This window comes from Catharus ustulatus, chromosome 1 (assembly GCF_009819885.2).
Source record: "Catharus ustulatus isolate bCatUst1 chromosome 1, bCatUst1.pri.v2, whole genome shotgun sequence".
Taxonomy (NCBI): domain Eukaryota; kingdom Metazoa; phylum Chordata; class Aves; order Passeriformes; family Turdidae; genus Catharus; species Catharus ustulatus.
Genome location: NC_046221.1, coordinates 66,161,278 through 66,167,277, shown reverse-complemented (window position 1 = coordinate 66,167,277; position 6,000 = coordinate 66,161,278).

The window sequence follows — 6,000 nt, the reverse complement described above, 5'->3', positions numbered from 1 at the left end:
CATAACTTGATACGACATGGGCCTTTTTCCTATTAAACTATAGGCTTTGAGAAACTCTACCCGATGCATAGCTACAAACAAGTAGAGGAAAGAATGCTGAAGCTAATGGGGCTAGCAATCCATGTCTGATGCAAATATTTGATGTGACAATAACTGCTAACACCCCCTGCCGCCAAACAGAATGTCCAGGCACCCTGCCTTGAAGTTTCTGAAACCAAACCAAAGGTCTGTTTGGGACACTCTGTAATTGTGGGATGTTTGTGAATCAGGGATGGTTTTTTTTAACATCTAGTGCAAGAGAAACCAACACGTTTTCTCAAAGTGAACCATTCCATTTTGTCCCATGTAGGGCTAGATTTGTTTTGGTAATCTGTGAGTTTGGCTAAGGTCCCAAACCACTGGCAATGCAAGTCCTAAGCAGATGACTCTTTATGGTAGTTCTCGATACCAGAAGCTTAAATAATGAAGTCCGTATTTTTTTCTTCAGTAGGAAAAATAAAACCATCTGAATGGTATTTAAAACAAAAATAGATTGAGAATTTCATCTACTGCAAAATTTGAAATGTGTTTCACTTACTTTGAAATTTTCAAATATGCTGGTTTCAATTATTCAGGAAAATTTGAGTCTGATGTTCAGATAGCAGTATTTTCACATATGTTTAGTTTCACAATTTTACTAAGGCCAGGGGAAGAGAATTAAGAAGAAAAACAGTGGAAGAAAACATCTACTTGTGTTTTATTTCTTATTCACAATTCTCTTGTAAATGGCACAAATCAAGCTCTGAGGTGGGATTCACTGAAGTGTTGCAATAAGAGACATTAATTGTACCCAGTGTATATACCATTAGAAACAACTACTATTTGAAGCATTTCAGGATGTAGGAACAGATCCCTCCCATGTGATTAGACATAGAAAGCCTCCCTTGTTCTCTCAGAGTAGTGTAAAATGGACTCCCACTGTCGTCAGAGCATCCCTGAACGCACACTTCTCCTTCTCAGGAAAGTGTAAAGCCAGAGTGCAGGCATCCAGGGATGTTCCTTTGTTTTCAGGAGAAGCAGAAATAAGCCCCGTTGCCCTAGCGGGCCTTTCTTCTCATCGTTCTGTATCTCCCTTGAGTTCAGAAGGAAAGAGTATTTTGAATAATTTGCCTTAATTTCAAGCTTCCTTTCCCACCACTCCCCCACAAAAGTGGCTTGTACTTAGCACAGAGATTGTGTTTCTTCCAGAATGAATTTGTAGGTATTTCTCAGAGCTATGCTTCATCTAAACTTCTTCCACTGATGAATTAAATATTGTGGCCACAGCCACAACGTGCTCTTCCTTTCATCCTTTGCCCAGTGGGAGACCTGAGTACATGGAGGTGGGCTTTGTTCTTGGGATAGAGAGGAAAGGGGGATTAGGGAAGTTTTATCTCTGTGTCTTTTGTTTCCTTTAGTTAATACTAATTTGTAAGGAGTCACTTTTGAGAAGGCCAAGGAATAAATCTAATGCTGGTCCTTAGCCCCTGCTGAAGTTTATTTTCCTAGTGTTAGATGGGCTGTCCTACAGGTCTGTTGCTTGAACAGTGTGCAGCTTCCCCCAGGAGGCAGACAGGGCAACATACAGAGGTTCCCTTGCATGTGCTCCAGGCAAGTCAGACTTTCACACTGGGACAGTGCTCTGAAAGGGATGAGAGATTTGATTAGAAATTTTATGGCACATGATTTTACAGACCAGCCAGCAGGTTGCTGCCCTAGTCAATATTAGAAAAAAAATGTGCTATAACATGGTGCACAAAATCTGTTTTCAGGTGGGTCCTTAATCAGCAGCATGGCCATAGTTTGTGGATTAGGCAGCAAAGATGTGTTATTCACTCTGTTGGAGCTGCCTGAAGACAATGAAATCACATGGAGTCCAAAAACCTCCCAAATTGCCAACTACCTCAGCCAGTCATGCACAGGTTGTGGTGGAGGAACCGGTCCAGCCACTGCACCCAGTGGGGTGGAAGCTTGCTGTGGCCCTGCGTTGGGGCAAAAATGCTGTGGCTGTTCCCTATAGTGTCTAATGGGTTGTCTGCCCCTCATGAGCCCTTCCACCCACCCAAGGGGTGAGCTGTAGGTGACAACAGTGGGGAGCATGCTTTACTTCATGTCTCTGGGGGATGTTATAATGTTTGTTTTCAGCCTTTGCAATTTATTTTACACTCTGTACATTATTTCCGAAGGAGAAAAAAAATGTTGGAAAGTATTTAAAATAGGAGAAAGGCTACTCTTGAAATGTGGAGAAGTCATAAACAAGGAGTTAAACATTGGGAGGCATTGTCAAGGTTGCCTGTGGTTTGGGCTTGGTGCAGAACCAGAGGCATCAGAAATGGCAACAATCTTGTTCAGTCCTTGTTTCTTATTCCGCTTACAATGGAAGAACTCCTGCTTTTCTCCAGCTCCGTCCTTTACCAGTGGATGATGGCAAGCAGATAAATCCACAACAGAATATTTTCTCTGCCTTGCAGAGGAAAGCCCACGATGCCTATGTGGGAAAGAGTGGCATTCAATGCAAGGGTCCTGTCTTCAGAGGTCTTGTCAGAAATTCCCTTCACCCAGCCTGCAGTTCAGCTCAAGCTGTTCTTTCCCATGTTTTTTTCATTTATGCAGTTACTGGAAAAAAACAAAGCAAATGAAGTTGACTTGTTTTCCCCAGATTGAAAGGTGATTAACCAACATCAGTAGTTGCCAAACAGGTGTATACATCAAAGATGACACTACTGGAGAGAGAAGCTGCTATTGCTGCTGATTAGTCCATATTTTTAGTATTTTTCCATGTGATTAATTAAGGATAGGATCTTTTCCCTCTGCATGAAATTTCCTTTCACAAACAGGTGATATTTTTCCACAGAATGAAGGCCAATTCTGATCTCACTTACACCTGTGTAAATCAGGACTCACTCCACTGAGGACTCACTCTTCATCTAATCTGCCTGTTTTCGAGTGTGCTGGCCATTAGGGTATCTGAACACCCATGCTTATCCCTAGACATAAACTGATGTCACTGGGTTCAGTCTTGCTCACCATGCCCCGTCCTTCATATATAATTTATCAGCCAGAATGATGTTAGGTGATTTGCACTCTGAAGTAATCATCAGTCAGGCAGCAAGATGATGGATAGGTGGAGGGAGAGCAGATGGTATGAAAGATTAATCAAAAAGCCAGAGTCCGTGCCACTGCTGGTCCACAGCTAAAGATCCTCTTGGGTATGAAAAATGCTAGAATAATGGTGAGGTATTTGTCTCCTGAATTTGTGCTATTACTAGGAAATCCTTCCATGCTGCACAGCTCTGGAAAGACCAGGTCCTTTTTTGGAGCCTGTTGGGGCAGATCTCACCCAAAAGCATGGCTGTGTCAGGGTGGCTTGGCCTCCTGCTTTTCCCACACCACATACCATTTGCTGTGGCACAAACATCATGCCATTCCTCCCTAGCCATCATTTCCCATTAATTAGTACTTCTGCTTCTCATGCACAGACCCCTCTCTCCCTTGTCAGGTCACCCCTCCTGCCTGTCTGCTTCCTCCTTAGCTGGGTGTCTCTTTTTCCATCACATCAGACCTCTCACTTCTGGATGAGGGAAATGATCAGTGCTCCCATGGCAGCTACTGCTCTGTTCCCTCTAGCAATGGCTTTTCCCATATCTTTCTGGAAGCCAGATCTCCTTCTCTGAAAGGTGCTTCACCTCTCCCAATTGCATTCCTTCGGTCATTGCTTTCTACTCTAGCTTCTTCCTGAGTCGTGATTCCCCTCAGACAATTCAGGTCCTCCTTGAACAGTGCTTATGTATTCTGCAAGAGCAGTTCAGTGCGAGCAGAGGTGAGTTTTCCTGCCATAAACCAGGGCAGGTCAAATGCCAGGCTACAGCCAGAGTCAGGCAAAAAGGAGGAAGGATGAGGGTTGGAACAAAGAGTTAGGAAGCCAGTCCCACCATCAGCCTCACTGTCCCCACTGCCGTCACAAGATCAGGGTGGAAACAGAGACTGATGCTGTGAAACTAGACCTGGCCATGAGATTTATGCAGGACCTGAGGAGAGCCACTGAAACTGGTAACAATAAAAAGCTGAGAGTGATTTGCTACACTAGACCTCAGCCAGTGAGGACTGACATGGAAAAACAAAGGAGAGAGAAAAGTGTAGATCTCATACTTACGGCCCTGACCATTAACTCATCAGTAAACACTGCAGCAGCTGCTTTTTCTGCAGCTTCTGGGCATCAGTGTCTTTTTAATTGCTTTCGTGCAGCCTCAGCACTGTGGCATGCTTGGCTGGTGCCTCCAAAGGATGTCTTCACAGCACAAAGGGCAATAAACTTAAAGACCATTACCTGTATTGGGCCACTCATTCCAGCTCTGTTGGAGCTCATAGGCATTAGTCTGGGCCAGGAGTGACTATACCTCAAATTTATTTTAAATTAGAGCTTCTGGTTTTGCAGGAACTTTTTTATTGCCCCAGGCAAGAAGAGGGATGGAACAGTGTTCCACCCTTCCAATATAAACCTGTGCTGGGCAAAGCCCACTGTGTGCTGGCTGTGCAATTCTCCTGCAGAGCTTCCTGTTCAGCTATTTAATTTGATTGCCATTGGCCAGCTTTAAATCCTGGGGTTTTAAGCTGCAGTAAATTGGTGCCACTTTACTGAAATGCGGTTTTCAGCCCGTGGTCTGTCAATCCCTAGGTCTCTGTGAACTGTTCTGAAAAAATCTGCAAAAGGTAACTAAGAAAAGCAAACCCTAATGTCAATAGGTTTTGAATTGCCAATACATGGACTTCCTCCACTGGGCCATTTTGGGGCACCAAAAAATGAAAATGACTGAAGATCATGAAAAGAGTACTGTTTGGCACTAGCTGAGGATCTGTTTCTGACTGTTCATTGAGTAAAAAATTAGTTTTGAGGAGGTGATCAGAGTAGAGTATGCAAACACTACAGCTCAGGCTCAAAGGTCTATGCGGTTTTTGAAAGCAGACTAAAATATTGTCACATATGCCATGTGTTTGTTTGTAAGCTAGCCTGGTTGAATAGCAGGAGATAGCAAAATGCAACTGCAATTGCTGGAGTATGATATTTGGGAAAACTTGTTCCAAATACTGCTTCGAAGGCCTATACACATCTCTCCTAAACTAAAAAATGAGCATTTGATGTAGTCCTTTAAAATACTTTTATGTAACATAACTTCAGCTAGAAAAAATATATACATATAGCCTCTTAATAACTTCAAAGCAGAGAAGGATCTTTCATTCTTTTCCAATAGTGTCACATTAATTTTTCTTTTCCTGAGTTCCAAGAGTTTTGTATATTATATAAGCAGGCGCAAATATGTTCTTTGCAGTATTTTATTTATTCTTCTCTTAGGAGTGGATAGAAGATACATATGCTGTTTTACAAAGGATTTTGAGACTTAGTGTTGTCCTGCAGAGCAAGAAAACATTCAGAAAGAAAATTCAGAGTTTCTGAAGGCAACAGTTTCCTTTAAGACGTCTAAGCTGCTTCCTTGGAGGTTGTCACAAATCTTCTTGTGTTTCTTCTTAACTATGATTTTAAAATATTACTTGATTCTGCAAAGCATTTTGATTTTACAGATCTGCAAGTTTCAGTGGAATAGGGCTCCATACAAACTTCTTTGAACAGTTCTATTACATCACAGAGCTACGGCTGTAGCACAGACTGCTTGGAGAGATTTGGAGCTAGTGCCAGATACAATGGCTTCTGAAATGGATCTGAAATCTAAATTCTGTTTGTGATCAAACTCAGATTATTCTTCTGACATTCTCTAGCACCCAGAGAAGAAAAAAATGTTATTTCAGTAGAAGTTTAGCAATCAAACCATCCTTGCTAGGCTCGAGCAACCAGTGACTGTACTGAGCTACATGCACACAAGCAGCATTCAGCCTTCTGTGTGGCAGTCATGCTGTTTCCCTGAATCTGTATTTTTTCCCTTCCTTAGCTGGCACTGGGTTACAATTCCCTGCTTTATGACTTGCCCT